The following is a 12,863-nucleotide window of genomic DNA, read 5'->3' as shown; positions in this document are numbered from 1 at the left end:
TGGAGGAAAGAGCCCTATGGTCCAAACAATATGTGACTGTAAAAATCAAATACTTCCAAGAAATAAGCACCGAGTTATGGCCTGGTTATGCACCCAATTTCCACCACAGTCTCCCATCTCCATAGTCATTATCTAACCAACACACAAATTTCCCGGCGACTGGAGTTTATTTTCACAACTTCTAAGTTACAATGAGCAGCAAATTCCAACCGAAGTGCATTTGTTTTTTTATTTCGCAAAGCTCCAAAATTTGGGGTAAGTCTGTAAAGTGCCCTGTGGGGGCGGGGGGGGGGGGGAGAGAAGGGGAGACGGGCAGTGTAATTCGGCCAGAATCTAAACTGTGGTTTGCAAAAATCCCTAAAAAGATGACACCCTTCCTAATGTAACATTGGATTTTAACCTGGAACTGCATCTCCTTTTTTTTTTTTTCCTAACGAAGAGAAGGATGACTAAATTAGGGGGGAAAAAGTCTATAATTAGCGATATAAATCTTTCACCGATTTCGGGAGGTCACCAGATGAACCGATGCAGACTTCGGGCACATCTGCTCTTTTGGCAACCACTGCCTCCTCCAAGCCTTCTCATTGGCTCCTGCTAATCATATGCGCAGCCTCCTGGAAGCGATTTGTGCCTCCCCAGGCTGCCGGGCACAGCCACGCTGCAGTGCTCAACTCACGCGACCCGCCCGAGCCCGGCCCGCGCCTGCGAGCTGCGTGCCACCTTTAAGAGGTCACTCGTCCGGGGGTTCCAGGGGCCGCTGGGGACGGGAAGCTAGGAATAAGTTTGTCAGGAGAGGCTCCGAGGAGCGCGTGGTTCCCAGGCCCTGGAAGGCTGGCAGAAAGCTCGCTGTAACCACCTCGTCTTTTCAGAAAAGGGGTTAGTGCCCACAAGGTGGCATCAGTGGCGCCGCTTCAGAAGGGAGCCCTTCGCTAAGCAGTCTCTGGAGGTGGTGTGCTGTGCAGGCAGGGCAGGGCAGGGAAGGGCGAGGACGGAAAGACCGCCCTTGGGAAAGAATTCCAACCTTGATGAAGTTGTTTCTTTCAACATGCATAAACAACAGTGAGGAGAATGGGTAAACAGTGTTGCTTTAGCTCCCTGGCCATTATCTGTCAGGCAGGAGGGCAAAGGCCAAGTGCCTTGGACAGAGCTGGCTATAAATTGATAATAGACGCGAGACACCATACTGCCGTTGCGCGCACTGTTACAAGCATGATTGTAATCGTAAACTATTGGCTTTTTTCATGGCTGACCCTATGATACACGTCTTGGGAGCCAGGCTGGGCTTAGACCGTCCAAACACAAAATTCTGTATCGGGAATGGAATAACAAACTTCTTCCCGTTCTTAAAAAGCTGCAAAAATATTGTCTGTCTGTATAGGAACCTAGAGGGATAAGACGCTTGAGATTTTTTGCATGAACGCAAGGTTGAGAGGCAGAACATAGTCCCAAGTGTACTGTCTTCTTCACATTCATAGCCAGTTTCTTGCTTCTCCTATTCTAATCAATTTCCTTTCTGTTAAATAGTGATCATTTTACCTTTTCTGTGAAACCTTCTTCGGGTTACGTAAGATCAGCAGCCTGGCTGAGTCATGCAGATATTTAATATGCTACAGTGTATTTTTCTAGAAAATAATCCCTCATATTTTTTTAAAAGGATTTTATTTATTTGACAGAGAGAGACACAGCGAGAGGAAACACAAGCAGAGGGGTGGGAGAGAGAGAAGCAGGCTTCCTGCTGAGCAGGGAGCCTAAAGCAGGGCTTTATCCCAGGACCCTGAGATCATGACCTGATCCCAAGGCAGATGCTTAATGACTGAGCCACCCAGGTGCCCCAACAATCCCTTATATTTATAAAGTACCCTAAATATAAGCCCTTTGCTGTATCATCTTTGTTTTGATAGCTGATAAGTGGGAATTGATGCTCATAATTGCATGCTGTCTTACATTTAAAGATGTGCGTGTCTATTTTATGGAGCGGCTTGGTCTTAACTGAAGCTGGACATAACCAGGCTGGTCAGAGACTCTTAGACTCTGTGGGTCTAAGAGGCTAGGGTACCGCTTGATGGATACTGTGTTGGGGAAGGAGCCTGCAGCAAAGGTGCGAAGATGGAGATGGAGGGGAGTAGAAAATGTTTGGAGCCTTCTTAGCAGTTAAGGCCCAGAGTAGGGGTGATCCCTGGCTGAGCATCTCTGGAGGACAACCTGTGAAGCCTTTGTGCCTTGACACCATTCAAAGAGGGGGAAGAGAAAGAGAGTAAAAATGATCTGCTCTATTTGAAAGGCCCCCTCCATATTTAACTGTTACTTACTCCTCTCCCACCTCCTCTGATTTTCTTCTCTCCATAAACACGAAGAGTTTGTGAAGACAATACAGCGGTAACGTGCTTGCAGTGTCTGGGTATTCTGGTGTTCTTCCAGTCAAGGATATGACTAAGGCACCAACGTGAATTTCACACACAGCGCATTTATGTCACAACACATGCTGTCTTGGGGTCTCCCATGTACCAGTAAAATGTTCTTTCTGCCACTTTCTGGTGGACTACCAGATATTGAAGTTAAACATTTCTGAAATTGGTATGTTATTTATGTTAAAGATGCCTCATTATATACCCTGATCTCTGACATACAATGTGACCAAAATACTGTCTTTAAATTTATTCTTTAGTAAGCCGTAACTTCTATGTTCTCATGGAGATTGGTTTTTTCTTCATTACCTTTACCTGGCTCTCTTGTAGGTAATTGAAAAAGAAATTGACATTGAATTGAAAAGAAAAAATTCAAGAAGCTTTTAAGAAAACGGTGGTGATGGGGGGAGGGGAGGAGAAATGCACACAGAATTTCTTCTATTGGTTTTGCTTAGACATTATTTTTGCTAAAATTTTACTAAGGTGATTTTGTATGCCGAGAGTTGTTTATGATCTTTGCCCTTCTGCTCTAAGAGAAACTTGGAAATCTCCTTTTCTCAGTTTTATTGAGATAGAATTGACACATAGCACTGTAGACGTTTAAGGTGTAGGATGCAATAACTTGACTTTCATATATAGTGAATGATTAAGAAAACTCAGTCTTGACCCAAGAATTAAAAGTGTGACTTTTTTTTTTTTCACGTTTTAGTTTTTTATTTTAGAGATCGGGAAGGAAAGAGGGAGAGGAATCTTAAGCAGGGTCTTAATGGGTCTCGATCTCACGACTCTGAGATCATGACCTGAGCTGAAACAAATAATTGGACACTTAACTGACTGCACCAACCAGGTGCCCCAAAAGTGTGACTTTTTTTTAAAGATTTTATTTATTCATTTGACAGACAGAGATCACAGGTAGGCAGAGAGGCAGGCAGAGAGAGAGAGGAGGAAGCAGGCTTCCTGCTGAGCAGAGAGCCCAATGTGGGGCTCGGTGCGGGGCTCCATCCCAGGACTCTGGGATCATGACCTGAGCCGAAGGCAGAGGCTTTAACCCACTGAGCCAGCCAGGCGCCCCATGTGACATTTTAAGATTAAGTAATTTGGGAAGATGGTTGTATTTTTACAGATATTCTAAAAGATGGTTTTAACTGTCAGTTAGTTCTGTTAAGTTGAGGTCATTGTTAAATGCTTTCATGCCTATCCTTTCACCGGTAAAGTTTTAGCTATAAAAAATATATATAGTAACATTAGATAGTTTTGAAACCTCTCTATGAAGATTAATATAATAAAACCTAAATACTACTATTTTTAACTTGCCAAGGTACAACACCAAAATGTTTGCACTTTTTGGTATGTGTGATCTGCTAGTAATTTGAACATGTGTAAGAGGCAGATTGAAAATTAAAAGGATGAATGCAAAGCTACAAAAATTATAAAAGTGCAGGGCAATCTACTTATGTGTGTATTAATATCTTTTTCTTTTTGTTATTTCTTATTAACATTAAGATACTTATTTGAATACATATCTATTTATCTTTTATTTTAACATTTTTAAAATTTGTATGAGAGGGACAGAGAAAGAGAGAACATGCATGCAAGCATGGGAGTGCTGAGGTAGAGGGAGAAGTAGGCTCCCCACCGAGCAGGGAGCTCAGTGCGGAGCTCGATCCCAGGACCTGAGCAGAAAGCAGGTGCTTAACTGACTGAGCCAACCAAGTGCCCCCATATTTCTTTAATCTTAAAAAGGGGATCAGATTCTTTTTTTTTTTCCAATTTATTTATTTTCAGAAAAACAGTATTCATTATTTTTTCACCACACCCAGTGCTCCATGCAAGCTGTGCCCTCTATAATACCCACCACCTGGTACCCCAACCTCCCACCCCCCCACCACTTCAAACCCCTCAGATTGTTTTTCAGAGTCCATAGTCTCTCATGGTTCATCTCCCCTTCCAATTTACCCCAAAGCACATACCCTCCCCAATGATTCTTATTTTATTGCTTTTGTTGATTATTTTTTACTCCAAATTGAATTCTTCAAATTAGTTAAGATTTCTCAGATCTCTGACAAAGTCCAATCATTTGGGGCAAGGACAGAACCTTCTTTCCTTTGAGCAAGCTAAGCATAGAACAGACACCAAAACATGCGGCTGGGATTAGCTGAATTGATGAACGGGGGTTCAGGGTAGCAGGACCCCATACTGTATGGAGTACCTTGTATGTGGCGTCCAGTCATCTCTGTGGAGCCCTTGGAACCCAGGATGGCTGGCAGTCGCCTCCCTAGGGGTGCCTGGATCCATACCCCAAGATAAAATGAAGGCAGCTCAGGACCTAAGGTAAGAGCATTTGCCTTTAAAAAAAAATAAGTTTTATATGGTTATGGTTAACTTAACAATATAATGTGCAGTGTTATATTGGTTTCAGGTGTGCAATGTGATGATTCAACACTTCCATCCTTCACTCCGTGCTCATCACAAGTGCCTTCCTTCATCCCCATCACCTACCTCCCCCCCACCCAAATAACCACCAGTTTGTTCTCTATAGTCTGTTTCTTGGTCTCTCTCTCTCTCTCTCTTCTTTGCTCATTTGCTTTCTTCTTAAATTCCACATGTGAGTGAGACCATGGGGTATTTGTTTTTCTCTGACTGAGTTAGTGTTATAACTATCACTTAGTGTTATACTCTCTAGCTCCATTCATGTCATTACAAATGGCAAGATTTCATGTTTTATGGCTGAATAATATTCCGTGGTCTATATCTAGACACCACATCTTCTTTATCCATTCATCTATTGATGGTCACTTGGGCTGCTTCCATTATTTGTCTGTTGTAAATGATGCTGCTATAAACACAGGGATGCATGAATCCCTTTGAATTTGTGCATTTGGGGTATAAATACCAAGTAGTGTGATTGTTGGATTGTAGGATAGTTCTATTTTTAAACTTTTTGAGGATTCTCTGCTGTTTTCCATAGTAAAGAGCCTTTACTTTTCCTAATTGATCTTTCCTAAGGCACTCCAGCCCCCACTTTCAGTGTCCCAGATAGCACATTGGACTTCCTCTAATGTATGAAGGCAACCTCACTTTCCTGAGAACTTTCTTGTTGTTTAAACAGAGGAGGAAATGTATTTCTAAATTCCCATGCATTCTCTGGTGGAATGGAACTGCACTGGTGGTGAGTAACTGGTTTGCCAAGTTGAGAACATGACAGGAAACCAAGCAGGGGTCAGAGGACGCCTCTCCATTCTTTGGGGGCTCAAGCCCTTCCTTCTCTGAACTGCCAGGGAAGGGAGGAAATCATGCATTGATGATGCCCACCCTTGCAAAGCTAGATAAACCAAACTCAAAAACAAATTGATAGAGGGACACGTAAGGGAGAAAAGAAAGCCACTGAAGGAACTTCCAACGTATTGATTTCTTTCCCCTCAGATAGGTCACTCTTCAGTGTACATAGGCATATGGCATAATGCCTGGCACAGAAAAGAAGCCATTCCTCTTCTGTAGTGTGGACATGGCCCTAGCTGTGCTGAAATGACCTTGAAGATACCGTTCTTGTTTTATAGGCAGGAAGGAGCAGAAGATGAATCTCCTGTGATGTCCCTTCTTGGCAGCAGAAAGGGAAGATAATTTGTTATCTTTTGCTCTCAATCAAAGGAAGGTAAGAAAATACATTTGATGAAGAGCAACCTGGAGCCTACAAACCCAGCAGGTCCATAATTTCCCAAGCAGACCCCCAAATGGATCTTGAATGAAAATGTTTCTTTCATACCAGCGCAACCTCTCACAATAAGGCAGGATTTCTAGTCAAAATGTGTCCGCTGTGATGCTGACAGTTGCCCAGTGGGATGGGGTCATATAACAGCACCGCAGGCATCCAAGGGACATCGGTTCTCGACCCCTGTGTCAACCTCTTGAGTTCCCAGGGTCGGGTCAGCATCCTAAGGACGCCTGTGGTCTCATTCTGGGACACCTCTGGGGTATCCCACAGAACAGGACCATTCTTTCCCCAAAGCGTTCCCAGACCCATTTTGTGGCTTGCTTTGTAGAGGAACACCGTGAAGCATGAGAACAAACATCCTGGGAGTGGAGGTTGGGGCAGAGATTGCCAAATCATTGAGAAGCCCTGGAAAAAACAGGCCTCCTCTCCAGTATGGCTTTGCTGGGAATTATGGATTCATACTGGGGGAGTCAGAGATAAAGAAAAGATGCCTTCTTTCTGCATCCCATAAAATACATGGGCCAACATAGTGTATATTTATCACATAGATTTTAATTTTTCAACAGTTTGCCTAACCCTGGATTGTAATCTGTAAGGGATATGCAAATGGTGACATTAGCACTCAACTCTTCCAGGGTCAGATGTCAGGAAACCCTGGGCTCAGGAATGGTACCAAAGTCAAGAAAGGACTCCACTCATCCCCAGAGTTTCTCTCACAGTTCCCTGCCCTAGAGCTATACACTTGAGCTCCTTAGGAACTCACCGGAAGTCTTAATGTCTCGTAGTTTGGGTGCACTTTCCTGGTTCTAAGTACCACTGACAAGGGGAACCTGACGGGTAAAGAAGGTAATGTGGGTGGTGATGGGCTATCCAACCACTCCAGAGAAGGGGAAATTCGGGACCAAAGTAGGATCCCGCATTAAAAAATACACTATTTCAAGGGAAAACTCTTAGTTTTAAACTAAGAGTTTAAACTTTAAACTCTTAAGTTACCAGGACAAGTTTAAACGAGATCACTATGTTCAAGATCCTCTACTTTCAAAGGTAGAAAGCAAATTTCCACAATGAATGGGAAAGAAAACAGCTTTTTGAGTAAGTAGTGAAGTTTACATTATTGTACAATTTACTTGTGCAGAACATGTTAATCTTTAAAGATAGATAATAAAACACTGTACTTGGGGACATATAATTAGACATTTTTAATAGCTTATTATGTTTCAAATGTTCTTTTCAGAGTGCGTTAATATATAGAGTTACTAACGTGGTAGTAATCGCCCTAATAAGTGGTGTGTAAATAACTCTGCCCTTTCAAGGCTTATATATGTAAAGTGAAAAATGGAGTATGTTCTTTTTTATTAAAAATAATGAGGTGCCTGTGTGGCTTAGTTGGTTAAGCTTCTGCCTTCCAATCAGGTCATGATCCCAGGGTCCTGGGATTGAGTCGCACATAGGACTCCTTGCTTGGCAGGGAGTCTGCTTCTTCCTCTTGTGCTCCCTGCTCTTGTGCTCTTGCTTGTTCTCTCTCCCTCTCAAAATAAATAAATAAATAAATAAATAAAATCTTAAAAAAAAAAAAAGGTAACAGTGGGGTTTGCTTTCTTTTGAAGGTGGCAGGGGGCTTTGCTTTCTTATTCACTGGAAGGCCTATGGGAACCTATGCACCAATCCTACCTTCAAAGGAACACTTCCCAGATGAAAAGCATCACTCTACTAAAGCTAATTATAATGTCCAGTTTAGAAAACATGGAAAAGACCATTCAGATGCACTATTCAAAAAATCAAATAGAAACAAAATCAGTGTCTTGAAAAGATATCTGTACCTCTATGTTCATAGCAGTTTAATTTACACAATCCAATATATGGAAACAACATAGAGTCCATCGGTGGATGAATGGATAGAGAAAAATGTGGTGTATAAATACAGTGGAATATTATTCAGCCATAAAGAAGGCCATCCTTCTTTATGTGACAACACAGATGAAACTTGAGGGCATCACATTAAGTGAAATAAATCAGAGAAAGACATATACTATATATTTCATTTATATGTGGACTCCAAAGAAGAAAAATAACCAAACTCAGATATGAAGATTGGTGGTTATCTGAGGCAGGTAAGGAGGTATGCTGAGTGGGTGAAATGAGTGAAGGTAGTCAAAAGATACTGAACTTCTAGTTATAAGTAAGTCCTGGCCGTGTAATGTATTACATGGTGACTCTAGCTAACAATACTGTAATATATATTTGGAAGTTGCTAAGAGAGGAAATCTTAGAAGTTGTAACTATTGAGGTGATGGATGTTAACTAAACTTATCCTGGTAATCATTTCACAATATATACATATGTAAAATCATTATGTTGTATACCTATAACTAATAATGTATGTCAGTTATATATCAATTAAAAAATAAAAGATAAACATTGCAAATACCTCAGAAAAATCAGATGGTTAGAGTAATAAATGTTGCTATAAATCTCTATTCTGTTATTCCCTCCTGTCATCAGCAATGGTACTGTAAATGAAAGGGAGATGAGATTTCCCCATAAATCTCTTATCCAACTATGTTTTGCATATGGCAGGGATTTTAAGGGTGCAGCATTATTTTAATAAAATGTCATTGCATTATTAATTCAAGATCTCTTGAACTACATAAATACTACTGAATTAATAATGCTCATTTACCTATATTGGCTCACCTAACATACTTTTACTCCTTCAATTCTGACAATTGTCATGGGACTTTGGGAATACATTTACTAGACTTAGTACAATGTGCATATTTATTTATGCAAAATAGGAACACATTTGTCCTGTCAATTTGCTACATCTGTCAGCTCCATCCCCTGGTTCCAGCTCTCAGCGTGAAATGTGAAGTCTGGTTGTCATGCATGATCCCAGGTAATTTATGGACAGAGGTGGGTCTAGGCATTACCTTCTGTTTGAGCTGTCCAAGACTCTAACCTAAAACTCTAAACCTCCTTAGGAAATGTTTTATGATCTTGAATATAGTAATAACATGAAAATGAGAATCTAGCATATAAACAAGCAGGCAAAGTGAAAGAATAAACTAAAATATATATCTACCTGATATTTAACCCAGAGACTTCATAACACAAAGTCTTAAGTAAGTTACCTTGTGATCTTGTAAGTTATCTTGTCGGTTTGCATTTTTGTCACGTCTCTCCTTATCCTCCCCAGCCTCATACCAATCATCAGAGGCAGGTCCTAAGACTTTCCAAAATGCCTATGTCTGATATTTTCTATGTAGCTATGGTCTTATTTCTAGATGGTCTATGAATGTTCCTTCTTAACAGAAGCTCTTCCTTACCTTCCTAAACATCAATCCCTGTAGAGCCACCTGGAGATTAGGTGTGCAGGGATATATATTTTAGACCTGGCGATCATCTAAAGAGTGCCTCAGCACTGAGTTCTGCTTTGGAGACACGAGATGTATCCACTTCACAGAGGTAGTGGGGACTTGAGGTGACAGAAAGAAAGGACAGAAAGAAAGGACTGTATTTTAGATGTCTCTGTGTTTGTGTCTATACTGCTCTGTTAAAGACCTCATTATTTCAGAGGTATCATGAAATCTGCCCATGGGAGTGACTTTTCTAAAATGGGAATAATAACTGTATCTGCCCACCAGAGTTGTTGAGAGCCTTTAAAGCAAGGTTATATGTAGAGCTCAGTGTCTTTCTGTAAGATAATATTGTGTGGCCACGAGTCATGTTTGGAGGGCAGAGAGAAACAATGTTGTTAAACCGTTTTTTTAAAAAAATACAGGACTTTTGAATTAGAAGAAATCTTAAAAATTAAAACTCCTGCCTTATAGTCTTACAAATGAATAAAGTAAGTCTGAGAGGAGTAAAGTGATTTGCCAAGTTTACCCAGGTAGTCAGGGATGGGACTGAGATGAGCACCCCAATCCCCTCCTTCCTGGTTCAAGTCTTCTCTCCACTATGTTACAATATGCTTGTTTTTAAATCCAGCATATGTAGCTATGAAGACATACCCTAAGATCCCCTCTGGGAATAAATTGCATTCTTTTGAAAATGCATTAGCTTCCTGAGACCACGAGTGCTTAACTTCACAAAATACTTCCTTCTGCAGGAGAGTTAAATGCGGCCAATATCAGTCCTTTTCCATTACTGGATTGGGTGGGCCAGTGGGCCTCAGACACCTGGTGAGCAGCTTCTCTGTGTCAGAGACTGTATGCAGCTCCTAGCTAGACACAGCCACTCTTCCCCCAGCCTCCATGAAGGGCCCTTAACCATGAATAATATATGTTTCAGAGCAAAGACTAAACATCAACCAGCAATTGTATCTCTTCAACAACACACAGTGAATCAAGTATCTGAATTCCAGGAGCAGAAGGAAGTTTGCTTGCATGTAGGCATCATAAGATTAAGGTCAGAGTAGATACACCTGGGAAAGGGGAAAATAGGCCAAACTGAAGAGTGTGAGGAAATTAGCTCAGCTGCTTTGATGTGAACATCTGCAGAAATTGTTAATGGGCCCTGTGTCTAATTAAATCCACCAGACATATGCATGCCTGTTATCTGTGGCACGGTGCTCTTCCCCACGCTGCACCTGTTGCTGGCAGGGGTAGACTTGCATTCTGTCACACACAATGTCATGAGGGTTTGAGGGAGAGAAATTTGAGGCTCCAGTCTGATTCACTTAGAGACGAGCATATCACCAGGGGAAGGCAGCCACGCTCAGAACTCAAACTGAGATACTCAGAACTCAGAACTCAGACTGAGAGGCCGATACACTGGGACCTCACTACTGTGCCAACCCCCAGTCCAGAGCTCCCTACAGTTCCGATGGAGAGACCTGACCCCTGGGCAGTGGAGATTTCAGAGACAAATTCATGCCGTGAGCCTGATAGCAAAGAAAATAGTCAACCTGTTCTACTAGAGGACAGAATGTTTGAAGTTCAAATAAGCCTCCATTTGTGTACAAATGACTATTGTGCAAACAACCAATGACCTTTGTGCATCCAAACTGGCTTGTTTTGGACAGAGGTTTCCTTGGTTTTTCACATGTGGTCAGCCAGCAATTGGTGTCTAGCCATGTCCCAAGCTGTTTCTTTGAGAAATGGTCTCCACTAATTCAGTATCAGCTTAAGGTACTGGGTATTGGGTTCCATCCAGTCTACTGGTTGCCTGTGGGTGCAAGTTACACTGAGGAAGCAGCAGGGCCCAGGGATTAATAATATAGGCTCGGGAGTCATTCCAACCCCCACTTGCTAGTTACGGAACTCCCCAACGAGTTGCTTCAGCTCCTTTGCCTTAATTCCCTCATCTGTAAGGTGGAGAAAACAGTAGCATCCATCCCACAAGGTCCTTGGGAGACTTAAATGAAGCAAGACATGCCAAGGGCTTGGAGTAACACTGGCCCAGTGTACATGCCCATATTTTCTTTTTTGTTTTGTTTTGTTTTGACCGCTTTACATTATTATTGTCTCTAGTATTTTTTCCTTCCCAGGTAGAAATTCACATCCTCTATAGTATTGCTCCTGAGTTAGCCATTGTGTGCTGTCCCCACTTGCATGTTTCCAAAATCATCTCCTTCTTCGTGTTTTCTTTGCAAACTGCCCGTGGGTCCATCTGGAGTGATGACATCATCTGTTTTGTTAATTTTGCCAGGTAGATGGCTTCGTATTCTTGAAGTTGATGGACAAATCCAGCATTAGGATTAATACAAAATCTTTCTGGAACATAAGCAGATGTGTCTCTTCATTCCAGATGTTTCCATACTGTATGTAATAACAGAGGCAGCACTCCTGGAGATCCCTGCATTTCCATGGACAGTAACTTTTTCTCCACCAATAAATTCTTTAATTATGGGAAAATGACATATTCTATTTTCAACTAGATTATCTGCAATATCCAATACTAAATAGCTAAATAATTGTTGAAAGGTTGACTTAACAAAGTTTGCTTCAATATTTTGTCTTTTGCATATTATAGGGGTTAGTCCATGTTTCTGTAGTACAGGTAAGCTTGCTTTTCCATAGCAGAAGAATATGGGCCTAAAAACAATCCAGGTAAAATTTCCTGTATCTCTCTTCTCATTGGGTAGGTCCATTCCTCAGGCATTTTCCTTGCCCTGCGGGAGCGAGGGGACCCACAGCTTCAGGTCCCCCTGACCTGAAGCCGGGTCAGGGCCCCAGGGCTTGTGGGTAAGGTGCGAGTGGGAGTCATCTGGTCCCCTGTCACAGACGCCGGCTGCCCGTGGCAGAGAAAGGAAGGAGGGCAAGCAAACCAGAGGACTGACAGCAGGCAGCCAGTTTACAACTAACACATGCAGACTCAAGGGTCCCAGCGATTCTGGCAATGACGACAAGAGGAAGGTTGGGGGGCTCATACCTGGCTGCCATGCTGCTTCTGTCTCCCTCCCCCTGAGTCTCTACACCCCTCAAGCCCCACAGCCTTGGTCACAAGCAAGAGCCCTACCAAATATTTCCTTTACCGATGCCTGAACGAGCTGTCTCCAGCAGGTGCACTGGTAGCTCCGTGCTCCAATTTATCGTAAAGAGGAGAAATGCACATTGAAAGCCAAGCCTGAGGTTGAACAGAGCTATTTCAAGACCTCTGATACTCTTTAGACCCCATATGTTGTTTCTCCCGGCTCCATATACTGATAGCCACTTTATCACATATATACCCTGCTCCTCCAGGGCCTGCCTCCCCACACACATATGTACATGTTCATGAGCACATGTGATCTGGGGAGTTAACAT

The 12,863-nt window shown here is 42.2% G+C and overlaps 1 pseudogene; it reads right to left on the bottom strand.

Moving 5' to 3' along the window:
• Positions 1–11,641: 11,641 nt before the first annotated feature.
• LOC122899333 lies at positions 11,642–12,487 on the bottom strand (annotated as a pseudogene).
• Between the last annotated feature and the right edge of the window lie 376 nt (positions 12,488–12,863).

The sequence above is a fragment of the Neovison vison genome, chromosome 1 (genome assembly GCF_020171115.1).
Source record: "Neovison vison isolate M4711 chromosome 1, ASM_NN_V1, whole genome shotgun sequence".
Classification (NCBI taxonomy): Eukaryota; Metazoa; Chordata; class Mammalia; order Carnivora; family Mustelidae; genus Neogale; species Neogale vison.
This window is presented reverse-complemented; position numbering and strand designations above follow the sequence as displayed.